Source organism: Prionailurus viverrinus, chromosome C2, assembly GCF_022837055.1.
Source record: "Prionailurus viverrinus isolate Anna chromosome C2, UM_Priviv_1.0, whole genome shotgun sequence".
Taxonomy (NCBI): domain Eukaryota; kingdom Metazoa; phylum Chordata; class Mammalia; order Carnivora; family Felidae; genus Prionailurus; species Prionailurus viverrinus.
The window spans coordinates 16,025,432-16,043,657 of NC_062569.1; the positions used below are offsets into that span (position 1 = coordinate 16,025,432).

The window sequence follows — 18,226 nt, forward strand, 5'->3', positions numbered from 1 at the left end:
ATGACCTCAGTCGAAGATGGATGCTTAACCAACGGAGCCACCCAGGTGCCCCTTAAAGGCCACTTTGTAAAGAGTTACAGGTCCTTTTATGGTAGCAATGCTGGCTTTCTGCAACACTGCAGTCTGATTATTGATAATACTCGGTGACTGGCAGGACCAACACTTAGGTTAATGATAAATATGTCTAACTGTTCAATAGTTTCATATCTTTTGTAAGCATGAAAACCAAAGTATAAACAAAGCTCAGGAGAGCAATGGTTTAACATTCTATTATTCACACAACATTTATATTCGAGCCCAAGTCTTGTATGCCAAGGGGGAATAATCTTATTTTTATTTGGAGCTCACTTCCAAAAATGATAAATAATTCCCAGGAAAAAAATGTAAATGAAGAGATACCAAACCAATGGCATGATAAAGAAAGTGCCGAAGTGGGTCTTTGGACCATGAAACTGAAGTGAAAAACAAAATTCTTTCTACTTTGATATCTTTTCCTAAAATTAACACGTATCTTTTTTTAGTGTTTATTTATTTTGGAGAGAGAGGGACAGAGGGTGAGTGGGGGAGGGGTAGAGAGAGGGGGAGACACAGAATCCAAAGCAGGCTCCAGGCTCTGAGCTGTCAGCACAGAGCCCGATGCGGAGCTCAAACTCAGGAACAGCAAGATCATGGCCTAGGCCGGAGTCAGACGCTTAACCAACAGAGCCACCCAGGTACCCCAACATGTATCTTTTTAATAATGAAAAATTATTAACAAATGGCCCATAGATGCTGCTAGGGTTATCTTGGTTTCATTCCTGCCATGAAACCACCCATTTAAGTATCAGCTATCACGCTGCCAAAAAGGAAGAATAAGTTTCTTCACGGTTAAATCCTTGTCCCTTTCAGGAGCTTTTGATAGTGGAAGACTTCAGGTACCTTTCAGGCTTCAAAACTTCTGTCGGCAGAATTTCTATAAGTAGTAGTTGGAAAATACAGAAAAGGAATCATATTTACTGAGGACTCGCTAAATCTAGCACAACATTTACATCTTATCAGTTTTAATCTTAACAACTCCATCTACTGGGTAGACGCTTGGCAATTTTACACAGGAGGAAATGGAAGTTCAGGAAACTCAAAGCAGTTTAGTCGGGAGGACACAGCCCTCGAGTGGCAGAGGTAGTTTTGGGCACAGATGCATTTTGCCTCAGGGTCCACGCACTTTCCTTTTCACAACATGAGATCCCTTCCACATTGGATGAGAAAAATGTCAGAGGTGTAGAGGCCTTCCTAATGTTCTCCATCATGGTCAGTAGCTTTCCTGTTTCCCACCAATTCAATAGTGTTCTCAGAATTCACACAGCAGAAGAAATTACCTTATTTTGTGTCTGGAACACAAAGAATGATTCTTTACTTTAACATGGAGTTCCCACAAATTCCTGAATTGGGGTGTGTGTGTGTGTGTGTGTGTGTGTGTGTGTGTGCATTTCCTGTTAACCTCACCACATTTCTTTTTTCTTTTTTGGTGTTCTCTTTATTGTTTGAATCGGAAAGAGTCACAGAAAAGAAAACATGATACAGTCGCTTTCAATATGCGAGCAAAATCCCATGAACATAACGTTACGGACTTGGCGACCGACACTGACAATTAGCCGTTACTTATGGGTTTCCATCATCTTTTACCTGACATAATTTTTTTCAAGAGTTAACTAGGTATTTTTCTCTTACTAAGGTACCAGGGAAGGTTAAATTTGACAAGTGATACACCAAAAATGTAAGAAAACGATGTGATTGCACAACGTGGAAACTCACATAATTTGACAGCGTTTTTCAAAGCTGATGATCTTCAACAGCTACGTTTTTTGAAAGATAACAGTCAAGCAAGATCAAAGTATACACTGTCTATCATACACACCGTCGTTATTTTACAAGAGGTGTCAGGGTGATGCTTAAAACCCGTCCTATTTTTGAAAAGCATGCAAGATTAATTTCTGATAAAATTTCCAAATTCGAAGTGCATGGTGAAGTCTGGTATCACGTGGCAGATGAATCCACAATTGGGGTCCTCTTTGTCTCGTCCTGTCTGCAACTAGAATACGAACTTAGGCGTCTTTCCCATCTGACTCAAGCCTGTGTTGGCGTGCATATGCTGTGACACCCCAGCAGCCACTTCCCAGGGTAACTTGGATTGTAAGTGTATGAAATGCAAAAGCAAAAGCTTTGAAATTGCTCTCTGTCAAACATCACAGCGTTGGTATACACCATTGTGTGGCACGCATGCCATTTATCAAATAGCTTCAATTTAGCAAGCAGCGAAATGGAAAACTCACTTTCATGCCAAAGTGCTGTCATAACGGGGATTAGTTGGAAAAGGGGGAAGCCTCGGGGCTTCAGACGGAGGTTTCTGCGATAATATTCCACATGAACAATTCTGCTTGCCCCAGTATTCAGGAAAATCACTGAAGTCTATCAGAGAGCATTGTCATTTAAAGAAAGCGAGTGGAAGACCTCAGACTTAAAGTGCCTTTCATGCTTCTCCACATAATGACAATCAGGAGTCCACTAGCTTTTTCTGATTTATGCTTCTTCAGTTTACTGCCATCCATAAATATTTCTTCCCATCAATTCTGAACCAAGGCAAGAGCCCAAAACCTCGCTGAAGGATGATACATATCTACTGCACCATCAACCTCGTGCTCTTTGCCTCAAATATCCTTGTCATTCAGGCTACACTTTACCTTTCTTTCCCCAATAACTCCAACTAAGAACACCAGTTATGAGCATTCAAAAAACAACAACAACAACAAATTAATGCATCACCGACTGTCTGTCTGAACTGTAAGAAACCTTAGGTATTACATTCCTCTCCCTTTCTTTTCAGGATGGGATACTGAGAACTGAAGTGGGTTTTCACTGTAAAAAAAAAAAATCCATTTGGGAATCCATCCTATTAGAAGTGAGGTAATGGGTTGGCTATCACAAATGAGTTCCTTACCTCAAGTCATGATCTCCTTTCTCCTGTAACATTATGATCACTCTTGCCTGGAGCTCAGTCAGTGTATGCTCTTCTTTATCCCCGTTTGCCAGAAGGGACTTTAGAAAAGGTTCTGCGGAATGACTTTATTGTGTTTAATCAAATTAAGACATGTAGATAATCATAGGCATTTATTTTATTTCAAAGGGAAAACTGACTTAGTTTCAGAGAGAGAAATATCTAGATGAAAACAATAGTAGGTTGCTCACCAATCACCCTGCCATCTTAAAAGGTAAAGTGGGCTTGGGTCTAAAGCAGAAGTCCTTTCACTGTGACAGTCTCTATTAACAGAATTCATCAAAAGAACAATAATTTTAAAAATTAAAGATGAGAGTTCAGTAAGTTTAAATTGGATGATATTGTTTTTCAAACTTGCCTATATAGCAAATCAGTAAGATCCTTCAAAAATCTGTAGGCTTAGGGAATATTACCTAACTGGTGGGTTCAAGCCCTGCGTCAGGCTCTGTGCTGACAGCTCAGAGCCTGGAGCCTGCTTCAGAATATTTGTCTCCCTCTCTCTCTCTGCCCTTCCCCTGCTCTCTCTCTCTCTCTGTCTCTCTCTCTCTCTCTGTCAAAAATAAACATTAACAGACGCCTGGGTGGCTCAGTCGGTTGAGCGTCTGACTTCAGCTCAGGTCATGATCTTGTGGTTTGTGGGTTCGAGCCCCGCATTGGGCTCTGTGCTGACAGCTCGGAGCCTGGAGCCTGCTTCGGATTCTGTGTCTCCCTCTCTCTCTGCACCTCCCCCACTCACACTCTGTCTCTCTCTCTCTCCTTCAAAAGTAAATAAACACTAAAAAAAGAAATAAACATTAAAAAAAGAAATATTACCTAATATGACCAGTACTCCTTACAAGAATATAATAGTACTTACTTCTTCAATATAATTATATCTCCACAGAATTTTCAGTGAGAGACTGTTTACCTGAGAATTAGATGTGGCCCAGCTTGCCCCAAATCTAGTGTTGATGATACACAGTTATCACTGTGGGTGATTGTGGAAGAAAATATTTACCATTTGTGGCTAAAGTAAATGAAAATTCTAAAATAAAGCCACTAAGCATTCCTCTTGGAAATAAAACCTTCTTGTGGAAGAAAATGTTCCACAAGGGAAAATAAAAACACTAAGACAGCCACGGATCAGTGTGTTGGTAAGAGAAAATAATACAGAGATATGTTTTACTTTCATAACTTGTCAAGTTCACTCTCAAGTTAATACTTAATAGGGAACTGTGAATGTATTGAAGTGTAAGATCTTTTTTCCTTTATCTCTTTTTCAAAATCATGTGAATTACCTCCTGTATACCCACTGTAGGCCGGGTTTTAGAAAAACCAGCTAACAAAAAAGTACACCACAAAATTCATTAATTTAAAAGTGAGCATGAAACAACTTATTTATTTGTGGTCACATGGTTAAACTCTTTAATTTTTCCCTTATAAAGTGATGGCTAAAAGAATTGGCTTTATAACGTTCAGAATAAAAGAATTCAATATTTTTCCAACGATGTAGTTAGTAAGTGATCAATTTAAGAGTGAGTGATAATGTTGCTGGATGATTCATAAGAAGGAAAACCCAGCTGGTCTATATATTTCCATGATGTCTTTAACTCTTTAACAGTACTTTCTTTCTCATCACTGTAATTGTTCTAATATTATAGCTTCTAAACCTGTAATGTACCTCAAGAAATCATCTCAACAAGCTCTTTGTCCTTCGGCAGAGAACTCAATTCAACAAATTGTTATTGAAAGCCTGCCACATAAGAGTCACTGTCCCAGGTCCTGGGGCAGATTCCAGAAATGTGGCTCTTGGTCTTAAGAAATTCACATTCTTCTCAAGAACTGAGTTCTTTGCCCAAGGTCCCTCAGCACAGGCATCTTTAAAAAACACATTATCTTCAATGTATTCCCTTGCAGAGTTGGCAAATTCTTGATAATGTGACAAAACAGACTATGCGGTGATAGGAGGATAATTTGTTCCTTGCTTTATATTATATTATACACCCACACATACACTAACATCACTTGAATTCAAAGGTAAGAAAAAGAGACAAAGCTGAAAACATACAAATTAGGAGCTGAGATATAACCATAGATGGAGAAGACTAATCTAGTAAAGGAAAACACCAAACTCTCCTTGAGAGGAATAATTTTCCAAGAAAATATGGATGCCAAAGGAAAACTGGAATATATCCAACAAAATGGAAGAAATAAGAAAATTGGACAAAAGCTGCATGTGCTCTCCTCCACTCCCCCAAAATGCAGTCAGACTAATTCTTTCAAACTTTCAAGGAACATATTCCACTATAATGTGTTCTCAAAAAGCCATCATATTTTTATTACTTATGCATCTATCTCCAATATCCAGCACAGTACCTGGCATATAAAAATCTATAATACAGGTATTTTGGGAGAAAATTGAAATGGCATTTGCCATTGAAAATACTTCACAGAATAAAGAAAAGAATGGATGCTACCATATTTAATTTACCAAGCTAGCATAACTCCAATTGAAAAACCTAAGAGGATTACCAAGCAAAAAAACAAAACAAAACAAAACAAAACAAAACCAAACCCCCAAACTATATAGACCTACAATCTTACTTATAAATACAAAGTCTAAAATATTCAACCAAACAGTAGCAAATCAATCCCAGTGTATATAAAAAGAAAAATGTTCCACGACAAAGTAGAGTTTACACTTGGAATGCAAGGGCAATTCAGTCTTATTAATACAAATCACCTTACCACTTACTTGAAGACTCATATGACCATCTCAAGACATGTTTATATGTTTTTGATAAAAGTTATTGCCTATTTCTGACAAAAAGGTTTTTTTTATAAAATCAGAAGAAATAAGATACTCCTAATATGATTTTTTTAGAAAAACATCATAAATCTAATGCCAGCATTAAGATTAGTGAAATAAATTAAGTTAAAAAGGCAGAGATTTCCTTTTTCACTATGATTTTCTAACACTGTAGAGGTGTCCCATTGTTCCATTAGAAGAAACAAAAGCTATAAATATCAAAACTAAGAACATTATCGTAATTTGCATACAACTTGATTATCTGGCTGAAAAAACCAAGAGAATCAACTGGAATATGTATGTGAATTAAAAATAACTATTAGGGAGAGTGCTAACAACAGAAATATTAATATCAATCGCTTTCATATATATTAATAATCAATATTTTAATAAATAATTAATGTATACCATAATGAATAAAGTAATAACGATCAACAAAATAATTCAATTCAAATTAGCAGCAATCATGCAAAATATATTAGGATTGAGAGTAATAAGAATTGTGAAGAATATGTGAAAAAAATCCAACATTTGACAAAAGAATATAAAGACCTGAATAATGAAAATACCAACTTGCTAAAAATAAAAAGGAAAGTATTTAAAACAAATGTGGCAGACATGTTAATCGATTTTCTACATACAAAAATTTTTACGTAGCAAAATTAATATGGACTAATGAAACAAACAAGTAATTTACAAAGGGACAGCTTCAAGTGGTGAACAGAATTATGGAACTATTGTGGGGCACCTGGGTGGCTCAGTCCATTAAGCATCCGACTCTTGGTTTTGGCTCAGGTCATGGTCTCACAGTTGGTGGGTTTGCGACCCGCATCAGGCTCCATGCTGACAGCACAGAACCTGCTTGGGATTCTCTCTCTCTCCCTCTCTCTATCCCCATGTCCTGCTCACGCTCTCTGTCTCTCTCTCAAAATAAATAAATAAACTTAAAAAAATTCTTTAAAAAAAGAATTATGGAACTATGTTAAATTTTGTTTGTAGTTAAGTAAAAATTAATAAAAATGGGCATTATTTAAGGCCAATAAAATTGTGATTAAAAAGAATGCTGCAGGGGCACCTATGTGGCTCAGTTGGTTAAGCATATGATTCTTGATTTGGATCAGGTCATGATCTTATCATTTGTGGGTTCGAGGCCATATGGGGCTCTGTGCTGACAGCACAGAGCCTACTTGGGATTCTCTCTCTTCCTCTGCCTCTCTGCCCCTCCCTCCTCTCTCTCTCAAAAATAAATAAACTTAAAAAAAAAAAAAGAATGCTGCAGCCTGCTATTTGGGAGTTTGGGAATTGCACTCATATGCTGCTAGAGAAGTATCTTGACACAGCATTTGGGAAGGCATTTTGTTAATCTATATCAAAATTGAAGATATGAATCACTTTTAACTTATAAATTAAACTCTGGGAATTTATCCTAAGGAAAATAATTTAACATGTGCACAAGATATGTACATAACGATGCTTACTGCATCATTGTTTTTAAAAGAGAAAGCGTGAATATAAACACCCACCAATAGGGGAATGGTTAAATCAACTAGGGCATTTATGTACAATAAAATCCCCTGCTGCCATTAAACATGGTGCATATTTATAATTATTGATGCGTGAAGATGTCTATGAATACAGTTAAATAATCCAAAATAAGCAAACAAAAAACAGAAACACAAGTTGCAAAACCTTTGTAAAGAAATGATTTTCCTACAGCTAGAACTCTCCCATGCGTAAATAGGTTCTGGAAGCATATAATGAGAAAAGTCCGTCAGAGTATGGGTCTTTATCCTCTCGTGTGCATTTTCCCGTGTTTTCTGAATTTTCTGCAGTGAGTCCATATGGGTTTTTTTTTTTTAGTTTACTTTTTTTTTTTAGGTTCACAGCTAAATTGAGGGGAAGGTATAGGGATTTCCCATATACCTCTCACCCCAACACATGCATAGCCTCCCCCATTTTCCATATATACTTTTCAATATGAAAAAAATAAAGGTTCAAAGAGAAAAGTATTATATAGGGTTAAGGGAGCTCTGAGAAGTAAGCTTGCCTTATATACTAAATTGCTTCCTGTATGAGCCACCTTTCCTTGATGTGTGTGTGTGTGTGTGTGTGTGTGTGTGTGTGTGTGTATATATATATATATATATATATATATATATATATATATAAAATTGAATTTGAAAATGAATCAGACCAATGAGAAGTGCTCTTTCCTCTCTAGAGCACTTATGCCCTGCCTAAGTAACTACAGACAGACCATCCCATGGAAGCCAGTGTTGAGAAAGGCCTCTTGAAATACAATGTATGTTCTCTCATTTAAAAAGCCAGCCTTTTAGGGTTGCCTGGGTGGCTCAGTCAGCTGAGTGGCTGACTTCAGCTCAGGTCAGGAGCTCACAGTCCGTGAGTTCGAGCCCTGTGTCAGGTTCTGTGCTGACAGCTCAGAGCCTGGAGCCTGCTTTGGAGACTCAGAGCCTGGAGCCTGTGTCTCCCTCTCTCTGCTCCTCCCCTGCTGTGTTCTATCTCTCTGTGCCTCTCAAAAACAAATAAATGTTAAAAAAAACTTTTTTTAAAGCCAGCCTTTTGTATAAGAACATAAATCGGTACGATCATATTTAATATCTGGCAGTGCCCACTAAAGCTAAATAAACCTATATCCTTTGACCCAGTAGCTTCACTCCTGGGTCTGTTCCCAAGAGAAACAGATGCTTAGGTTCATTGAAAGAACTATACAAGGGGCGCCTGGGTGGCGCAGTCGGTTAAGCGTCCGACTACAGCCAGGTCATGATCTCACGGTCCGTGAGTTCGAGCCCCGCGTCGGGCTCTGGGCTGATGGCTCAAAGCCTGGAGCCTGTTTCCGATTCTGTGTCTCCCTCTCTCTCTGCCCCTCCCCCGTTCATGCTCTGTCTCTCTCTGTCCCAAAAATAAATAAACGTTGAAAAAAAAAAACTATACAAGAATGCTCATGGAAATTTCATTAATAAGAGTTAACTAGGAATGACCCAATGTCCATCAAAAGAAAATTATGGTATACTTCTACAGTGGGATACCACACGGCAAGGAAAAAAGATAGGCTGGTGTCAAATGAAACGATGTAGATGAATCATAAAGACCTAATTTTGAGTGAAGGAACCCAGTCATGAAAACATCACTACTATTTGATTCCATTTACCTCAGTTCAGAAAAAGAAAAAAGTCATCAACTGTAATAGAAACCAGAACAATAGGTGGCATAGGGTGGAGTTATTCCCTTAGAAGAGGACAAAGGACCTCCTGGAGGCCTAGAAATATCTCAACCTGGGTGGAGTTCAGATGGGCGTGCACATATGTTTACTGAGCTATGCATTTAAATTTGTGAATTTAATTTATGTATGAGTTATACTTCAACTAAAAAAATTTTTTTTTAATTTAACTAAAAACAAAACCCAATCTTTCCAGAAAGAAGAAGAAGGAAAAAAAAAAAACAAAAAACAAAAAAACAGGTCAGCACACTGAGCAGAGGCCATTTCAGGGTAAGTATTACAAAGTCAGCACATTTTCAAGAGTAGGGAAGATTATTGTATCATCTGAATACACCTAATTATTATAACTGGCCAGCAGTCATTTATAGAAATTGTTCATAAATATTTAAACATACTGCCTGGAAACATTTCTAAAGAGCTTTTAATACTTTTCAGTTAAGGTACATTGGTGTGATTTTCCAAGATCATGCTCTTGACATTGAAGTAATTGAAAAACCCAGTGCATTCTAACTAATCCCAGTAACAAAGAAATCTATTGTTGTCTTGCCCATTGTTTTATTGTATATTCATTTATTTTAGGCCCATCGTATTCATTCTGCTTAATCGAGTCTCCAAATAGGGAATTCCTACCTGACCCTTCCCAATCTGCCCACCATTCTAATGTTGCCAAACTCCCTCCACCTGAGGGCTCTGAGTCAGGCTTCTGTTGGCAAAGCTGCTGGATGGTTTATCTATAAGAGAGGGAGGATGGAGGAGAATTTGCCAAGGGCAAACTATAAAAATGTCACGAGCAGTCCTCACAATTTTAGGATCCCTTTTTAAAATTATTTCATTCTGTCCTTTCTATACTGAAATATTTTGATTTCCAGAAAGCATTCTGAGTACCAAAAAGCAAGCATTGTACTACAAAGCTGCAAAAGTGCATAGCATAGTTACAATTTATGCATCTTGCTTTCAGGCATACAGTTTACTTATTCTCTAACACTGGCCCAAGCTTCCTTATAAGCCCTATTATTCCCCAGAGAAATGGGAACAACTCAGACCTGCCAATTAATGAAGTCACAGATTTTTACGATTCAACAGTTTCCTTGCAGTATAAACATTCGGTCCTTCTAAGTTGGACACTTAATCAGGTCTCTGAACATTCTAAACGGTCTTTTTGGAAAGACTGTCTTTTCAGACAAGATGGCCATATACTTTTGTCTTTCCTCACCATTCCATTGCCTTTTTCCAAGATGGTCTTTGTGTATCTGGGGAGTGACATGGGAGAGGTGTCCCCAGTGGAACTTTACAGTTAGAGAGTGGAGCAGCTCTCGCATTGTAGTGTGTCTTCTTCCTCAGGTATCTTCCTGAGGAGATGCCCTTTGTCTGGTAGCTTGTGTGATGTCCGACCTATTGCTATTTGCACCTAAAGTAGGTGCGTTGATCTCTCTCAGCTGGGTCTAGGTTCTGTTCTAACTGGTGTCACAAAGGTCTCTGAACACCTGCGCATTCTCCATCCAGCCCTTGGTCTATGTGCTCTACACTACAGGTCCCTTGACTCTCAGCTGGGTAGGCCCTAAGGCAGAGACACTTGACTTCAGCTTCACTGTCTGCCTTGGGGGACCTGTGGAAATCCTGACCCTCCAATCAGGCCATAGGATGGTGGTCCTCAAGAAATTTCTGGAGGACTTGTCAGAACACAGGCTTCTGGGCCCCACCCTCAGAGTTCCTGACGCAGCAGGTCTAGGGGGAGGTCCAAGAATTTGCATCTCTAACACGTTCCCAGGTGATGCTGCTGCTGCTGTCATCCTTTGAGAAGCATTGGCCACAGGAGAGCTAAGCCAAGCTCAGGAAAGCTTCAGTTTCACTGTGTTTAACTTCATCTTGATGTGGCTTGATGACCACTTATGAGACTGTTATCTTCTGGAATCCCTAACGTGAATTTTAAAAAACAGCCCCCTGTTTCGGATGTTTCCTTCATCTAACACCCTGGTGTCTCTTTGGGCTGCTTATATTTCCCACTCCCTATCTTACTTCCCTACAGCCTTTCATTCTTTAACAAACCTTTCAAACCAGAATAACTGGATTTGGCTTTCTGATTTCCTATTTGCCGTATTCTCTTACCGTAGGCAACAAGCCAATGGCACAGCCGCCATAGATGGCTGGGTACTTTCTTTACACTTGATGGAAAATCTGGTTTTATAAATGGTCAAGATATTTAGAAAATTCTGGTTTTCTGTCCAATTCCTCTATAGCAGCAGGCAGTGGGATGTCTCAGGTTAGCTGGAGGGAAGGCTATGACCATGGAATTCCAAAGTACAGATGTCATTAATATTTTGATAAATTATCCTTGTTACAGATAATGTTCATTGAGGACCTTGTTCTAATGCTTTCTTTGAGGGACTAGTGCCCAAGGGCTCAAATTACAGAGCATGTCATCTATTATAAAGTAGAAAGCAAATATACCCCTAGTGCTAAAACAGTATTTATATTACTCAATTAGACATTATAGAACCAAAAATCTCTATATGCTGTAATCATTTTCAAATATTCATTTTCCTGCCAATAGCCACATTTTGCCAGGTTGTGGAGACAAAGCAAGTTGGCAAGATGACGAGAAACCTGTAATTTGCAGCACAGAAAACCTTTCTGCTGCCAATTTCATGGGCAGGTGCCTGGGACTTGATAAGATGTGAGAGAAAAATTTGTTGCTATGATTCTGAACTTTATAGAAAGCTACTTCCTGCTATTTTAATGTTCATGACCTCAAATCCATGCTGCTGAATTTTTTTAGGTAGTTAAGCTATCTTGGTGGGCCTAGCACCATAATACACTCTCTAAATCTGGGGAACAAACATGATATTTAAACAGGTGTAAGGTCTAGAAAACAAACCAGACTCCAGAGTAGCAAACTGCCTAAACTCTTTTGAGTATTCCTTATTTATGGGGCTCACTAGCAACTGATTTACTTGATGTCTTGGCATTGAATTTTGTTGAATTTCTTGAATTATCTTTTTTTTAAGGCTTATTTATTTTGAGAGAAAGTGCGGGCAGGGGAGGGGCAGGCAGAGAGGGAGACACAGAATCCGAAGCAGACACAGAAATCGAAGCAGAATCGAAGCTGTGCTGACAGCTCAGAGCCTGACGCGGGGCTTAAGCTCATAGACCGTGAGATCATGACCTGAGCTGAAGTCGGATACTTCACCAATTCAGCCACCCAGGTGCCCCTCTTGAACTATCTTTAAAAACAATCAATGTTTAAACCATACCAAAGGTATGATGGTTGGAGTATTTGCTGAGTATATCAGCCAGAAATGGAGTACAATCATTGACCCCTTACTGATAGAAGAAAATTCTTTCTTAAGCCCTTGTTTACTTTTGGATTTGGTCATATAACATTTAATTTCTATTAGTATGGGCACAAAGGAAATTTTTACAGTAAGAAAGAGGCAAAGGCAGCATTGTTGTGCATTGTTTATTGGTCCCCCATTAAGGGTCTGACCATGAACACCATCTCCGTTCAGTGAAATGTACCTTCTTCATAGACCTCATAAAGAATGGGCATCTGATTTTCCTAAAGTAGATCCTGGTACTCCCATTTTATCTAGTCTGTTTTAAAAAAATTTTTTTTAACGTTTATTTATTTCTGAGACAGAGAGAGAGACAGAGCATGAGCAGGGGAGGGGCAGAGAGAGGGAGACACAGAATCTGAAACAGGCTCCAGGCTCTGAGCTGTCTGCACAGAGCCTGACACGGGGCTTGAACTCACGGACCGCAAGATCATGCCCTGAGCCGAAGTCGGATGCTTAACTGACTGAGCCACCCAGGTGCCCTGTCTAGTCCGTTTTTATTGCAAGTTTCTATAGTTCCTTTCTCATTAGGGAGGGTCTTTACTGTGAAGACAGTTATTGAGAAGTGAAGAAAGCTATTTTCAGGGGAATCTACTTTGAGTAATATTTGTTTTTTAATCAGCCTAATATGATGGAAATATACAGGACCAAAAAATGAGGAAAACTGAGTTCAACTTCCATTTCAGGCACTAATATTGTGCATCTTAGAACAGGTGACCTTTCCTGTCTGAATTGCTTTTTAAAATAGAAAGCTCTACCAGAAGATGTCTATTCTTCCTTCTCCTCTGTTTTAACAATATGAAGATTTGTGTTAGGATGCCGTAGGAATTCTTGGCATGCTCACACTCCCTCTAAGCTGCCCACTACCATCCCAATTTGCTTCAGCCCAGCAAAGAACCTAGCAAGATGCTCACAGCTTGTGCTCATGTTCTGTGTGTGTGTGTGTGTGTGTGTGTGTGTGTGTGTGTGTGTGTGTAAGGGGTGGATTTACTGAAGCTACTTTTTTTTTAATGTTTATTTATTCTTGAGAGAGAGAGGACAAGCAGAGGAGGTGCACAGAGAGAGAGGAGACACAGAATCTGAAGCAGGTTCCAGGCTCTGAGCTGTCAGCACAGAGCCCAATGTGGGGCTTGAACCCACGAACCACGAGATCATGACCTGAGTCGAAGTCGGATGCCCAACCAAGTGAGCCACCCAAGCGTCCCTACCTGAAGCTACTTCTAAGACTTATGCAGGGTCTGCCTCCTAGGGTGCTCTCTAGAAGCACACCTTTTGGGGTACGCCATGAGAGACTAGCTAAGGAAATGGAAGTATTTGGCCCAGGGGGTCTTATGGTAGAATGACTAGACTCCTTCTCTTGTAGCCAGGATTTTTATTGTCAAACAAATGTGTTATCTAGAGATCAGGGCAACTTACATTACTATTTAAAAGCTCTTGTCAGGGGCGCCTGGGTGGCGCAGTCGGTTAAGCGTCCGACTTCAGCCAGGTCACGATCTCGCGCTCCGTGAGTTCGAGCCCCGCGTCGGGCTCTGGGCTGATGGCTCAGAGCCTGGAGCCTGTTTCCGATTCTGTGTCTCCCTCTCTCTCTGCCCCTTCCCCGTTCGTGCTCTGTCTCTCTCTGTCCCAAAAATAAATAGACGTTGAAAAAAAAATTAAAAAAATAAATAAATAAAAGCTCTTGTCAGTCTGTTTCCTGCATTTTTGTCTTGGTAGGGGATGGTTTCAGCCCCTTCAGGAAGCTCCTTTCCCCTACCACTAACTTCATGATCTACTGCAGTTTTTAGAATTTATGTTGGATCATGAACAGTGCATCTCCAAGATGCACATCAAAGCCTGCAGGAAGTCTGAAAGCCAATCAAGACAATGGCCTGGAGACGTTTTCCAAGGTTGTGATTGTGCTTGGGGTCCTTAGCACTCCAAATCCTGAGAAACACAGAGATTTCATTCTACAAATTTGCAGGAGTCCATTAGTGGTCACCCAGCCATGATATATTCACTTGTCATCTATCACTGAGTCAAGTCCCTAAAACAGGACCCTTATGAAGCTTTAGTTATGTTTATAATTACCCTATCCTCATTGAATCTAATTTGAATACCTCCACATAAAATGCCAGGAAAGGAGTTATATGTACAAAGCAGCTTTTAATTAAGAGGGGAAGCACCTATGTGTACTTTCCTGCTTGGTGCTCTTTTAGTTTCCTTAATGTAGAACATGGCATATCAGCATTTAAATGGCTTCTGATTAATAAGCACTTGTTTCAAGGCTACAGAGACTGAATAAGATAAACACATATTAACAGAGTGGGAACAATAATAAAAGGAAATAAGTGTCACTGGTTTAAAATGCATATTGTAAGTGATTCTAAAAGCATGAAAATGCAGTTATTAAACCAGCATGGAGGACCATGGGCCTATTTTATTGAAGTAATTAAATACTCTCTTCAAGTTTATGGCTCCTTGGATCATTTTAGGCAAATGAAAATTGGAGGCGAAATGTTAACCGGTGCCTAATGGATGACAGCCAACTTGACTTCTTGATGTCAATGGACACAGTAGCTGAGTTTCTTGAGGCCCATTTGCTACAGAAAAGCATGGCCTGTTGAATGTGGGGTTGAAGTTGGAAGAGTTCAAAGAAATGGCATTGTAGCCAGTGGTTTCTTTCAGTTGTCACATAATTACAGGATTGACAATAACAACAGAACTAATAATATTGGAGCCTTAGGAGCACTTAGTACATGATAGCACTATTCCAGGCAGTTAATAGGTGTTAACTCATTTGAACTTGACCATAACAACATGTGTAAGAAGCATTCTGTCATCATACTGACCATTAGATCACCCCCTTAGCACCCTCCAAATCAGAGGCGCTTTCTCATCCCTTGACACTCCGTGAACATGGATTTTCTCTCTTCTTACAGTGCCTCATGGTAGGCATCTTCATTTCCGTTTACTCCTCTCTGGCCCTTTCACTACTAGAATACAAGCTGACTGAGATCAGAGACTCTATCTTACTAACCACTGTATCTCATACTGTCTACGTCACTGATTTCTCCTTCACATATTTGTAGAATTGAGAATTTGCATAAATTAAGAAACACCGCCCTGCAGCCAGGTCCTCAGACACACATGGCTTTGTGCACACTGGCCGTGGCCCACTACCTGATTAGCAGGGCGCATCTTACGTGCCAGACAGTAGGCTCACGGAAGAGCAGCTGTTCAACTGTGGGGATGGCCTCACCCACAAGGACTTTCTCTTCTTGCTGGGTACACTGACTTCACTGCAGACCAGGTAGGCAGGACTTCTGCTCTCATCAAAAACCTCATTCTGGGAGCACCTGGATGGCTGGCTCTGTCAGTAGAGTGTACAACTCTTGATCTTGGGGTTGTGAGTTTGAGCCCCACATTGGATGTAAAGTTCACTTAAAAATAAAATTAAATTTGGGGCGCCTGGGTGGCGCAGTCGGTTAAGCGTCCGACTTCAGCCAGGTCACGATCTCACGGCCCGTGAGTTCGAGCCCCGCGTCGGGCTCTGGGCTGATGGCTCAGAGCCTGGAGCCTGTTTCCGATTCTGTGTCTCCCTCTCTCTCTGCCCCTCCCCTGTTCATGCTCTGTCTCTCTCTGTCCCAAAAATAAATAAAAAACGTTGAAAAAAAAAATTAAATTAAATTTAAAAAAATCTTTAAAAAAGAAATCACTCTGAAGACCCTACTGGTTTCCTTACCCATGAACACACTCACAGAGGCTAGCACGGCCATAACAATAGGCCTTACAGGTGGTATTGGCTTCATCCACCACAATTGTACACCTGATTTCCAAGTCAACAAACTTCAGAAAGTGAAGAAAGACGAGCAGGGTTTCATCATGGACCCTGTGACCTCAGCCCTGAGGACAGAATGTGGGATGTGTTTGAAGCCAAAGCCCAGCATGGCTTCTCTGGTATCCCAACCACCAACACATGGGCTGGATGGGGAGTTGCTTGGTGGGCAGTGATCTTCTCAAGGAGGAAGAACATGACTGGCTTTGGGAAGAGATCATGATGAAGAAGGAATACTTGGTGGTAGCTCCTGCAGGCATCACACTGAAGGAAGCAAATAAAATTCTGCAGCACAGCAAGAAGAGAAAGTTACCTATTGTAAATGAAGATGGTGAACTAGTAGCTATCATTGCCCAGACAGACCTGAAGAAGAACTGGGATCACCTACTGGCCTCCAAAGATGCCAAAAAGTAGCTGCTATGTGGAGCAGCCACTGGCATTCACGAAGATGACAAGTATAAGCTGAGCTTGCTAAACCAGGATGCTGTGGACTTAGTGGATTTGGACTCTTCTCAGGAAAACTCCATCTTCCAGATCAACATGATCAAGTACATGAAAGGAAATACGCCAGTCTCCAAGTTATTGGAGGCAATGTGGTCATGGCTATGCAGGCCAAGAACCTCATTGATGCTGGCATAGATGCCCTGTGGATGGGCATGGGCAGTGGCTCCATATGCATCACACAGGAAGTTCTGGGCTGTGGGTGGTCCCAAGCAAAGACGATGTACAAGGTGTCAGAATATGCATGGTGTATTGGTGTTCCTGTCATTGCTGATAGAAGAATCTAAAGTGTGGGCCATATTGCCAAAGCCTTGGCCCTTGGAGCTTCCACAGTCATGATGGGCTCTCTCCTGGCTGCCACCACCGAGGACCCTGCTGAGTACTTCTTCTCCGATGGATTCCGGCTAAAGAAATATTGTGGTATGGGTTCTCTTGATGCCATGGATGAGCATCTCATCAGCCATAAGTGATATTTCAATGAAGCTGACAAAATCAAGGTGCCCAAGGGGTGTCTGAGGCTGTTCAGGACAAAGGGTCCACCACAAAATTTCTCCCCTACCTTATCATTGGCATCCAGCACTCCTGAGAGGACACTGGTGCCAACAGTTTGACCCGAGTCTGAGCCATGATGTATCCTGGGCAACTCAAGTTTGAGAACAGAATGTCCTCAGCTTAGGGAGAAGGTGGTGTCCATAGCCTCCACTTGTATAAGAGACTCTTCTGAAAAAGGACATAGCATATCCTCTTGGTTTTTCAATACAAGTTTGGAAAAAAAAAAAAAGAAATACTATGTAGCTTTCTTTTTCTCTCAAAAAATATTTCAGGATATGTTTAAATATTCATAGCTTTGATTTAAAAGTTAGAAAATATAGTTACAAGGAAGTATACAAATTTTCTAAACTGTTGTTATGTATATAAGGGCATATAGATTAGAATATATACAAAATTGAAACTTATCACCTCTGGACAGGAAGACGATGGATAATCTTTATTGCCTTTCTATTTTCTAAAACAAAGTTGTTATAGGACTATAGTAAATGTTGGTTTAAAATATTAACTTATTTTAATATAATTATGGTTTTGTCAAACAACTTTTGCTGAATTTTAATGGCATGGAGAATAAACAGAAAAAAAAACAAACACCTGACATCCAGTAAGTGTTTCATAGAAATTTCTAAGGGAGGATTTTATCTGTCTATTGAAAAAATCCTAGTTTTATTGATTAAAAGCTGAGTAAGGTGTTATCAGGCCTTTTCTTATTTCTGTCTTCCACACAGGCTTAATTTATTATTTGTTTCCAAGAGTAAGATGTGGAAACCCTAGAACTCTCCGGCAGTCTGCATATAGAATCTTGCTTCAATATATCAGGTGAGGGGCAAACAAGAAAAGAAGCTTTTTTGGACAGCTATTCTTTCCTGAGACCCTCTGAAATTTTGGCAGGATTGGGATTACTCTAAATAACCTTTCTTTGAACAACTTGGAGTAGTCAGGATCCTTTAAAACCATACTTGTCAAGCTTCTT

General features: G+C 40.0%; 1 pseudogene; it reads left to right on the forward strand.

Moving 5' to 3' along the window:
- Positions 1-17,428, forward strand: part of LOC125175143 (inosine-5'-monophosphate dehydrogenase 2-like) — a 30,889-nt pseudogene extending 13,461 nt beyond the window's left edge.
- The last annotated feature ends 798 nt before the right edge of the window (positions 17,429-18,226 follow it).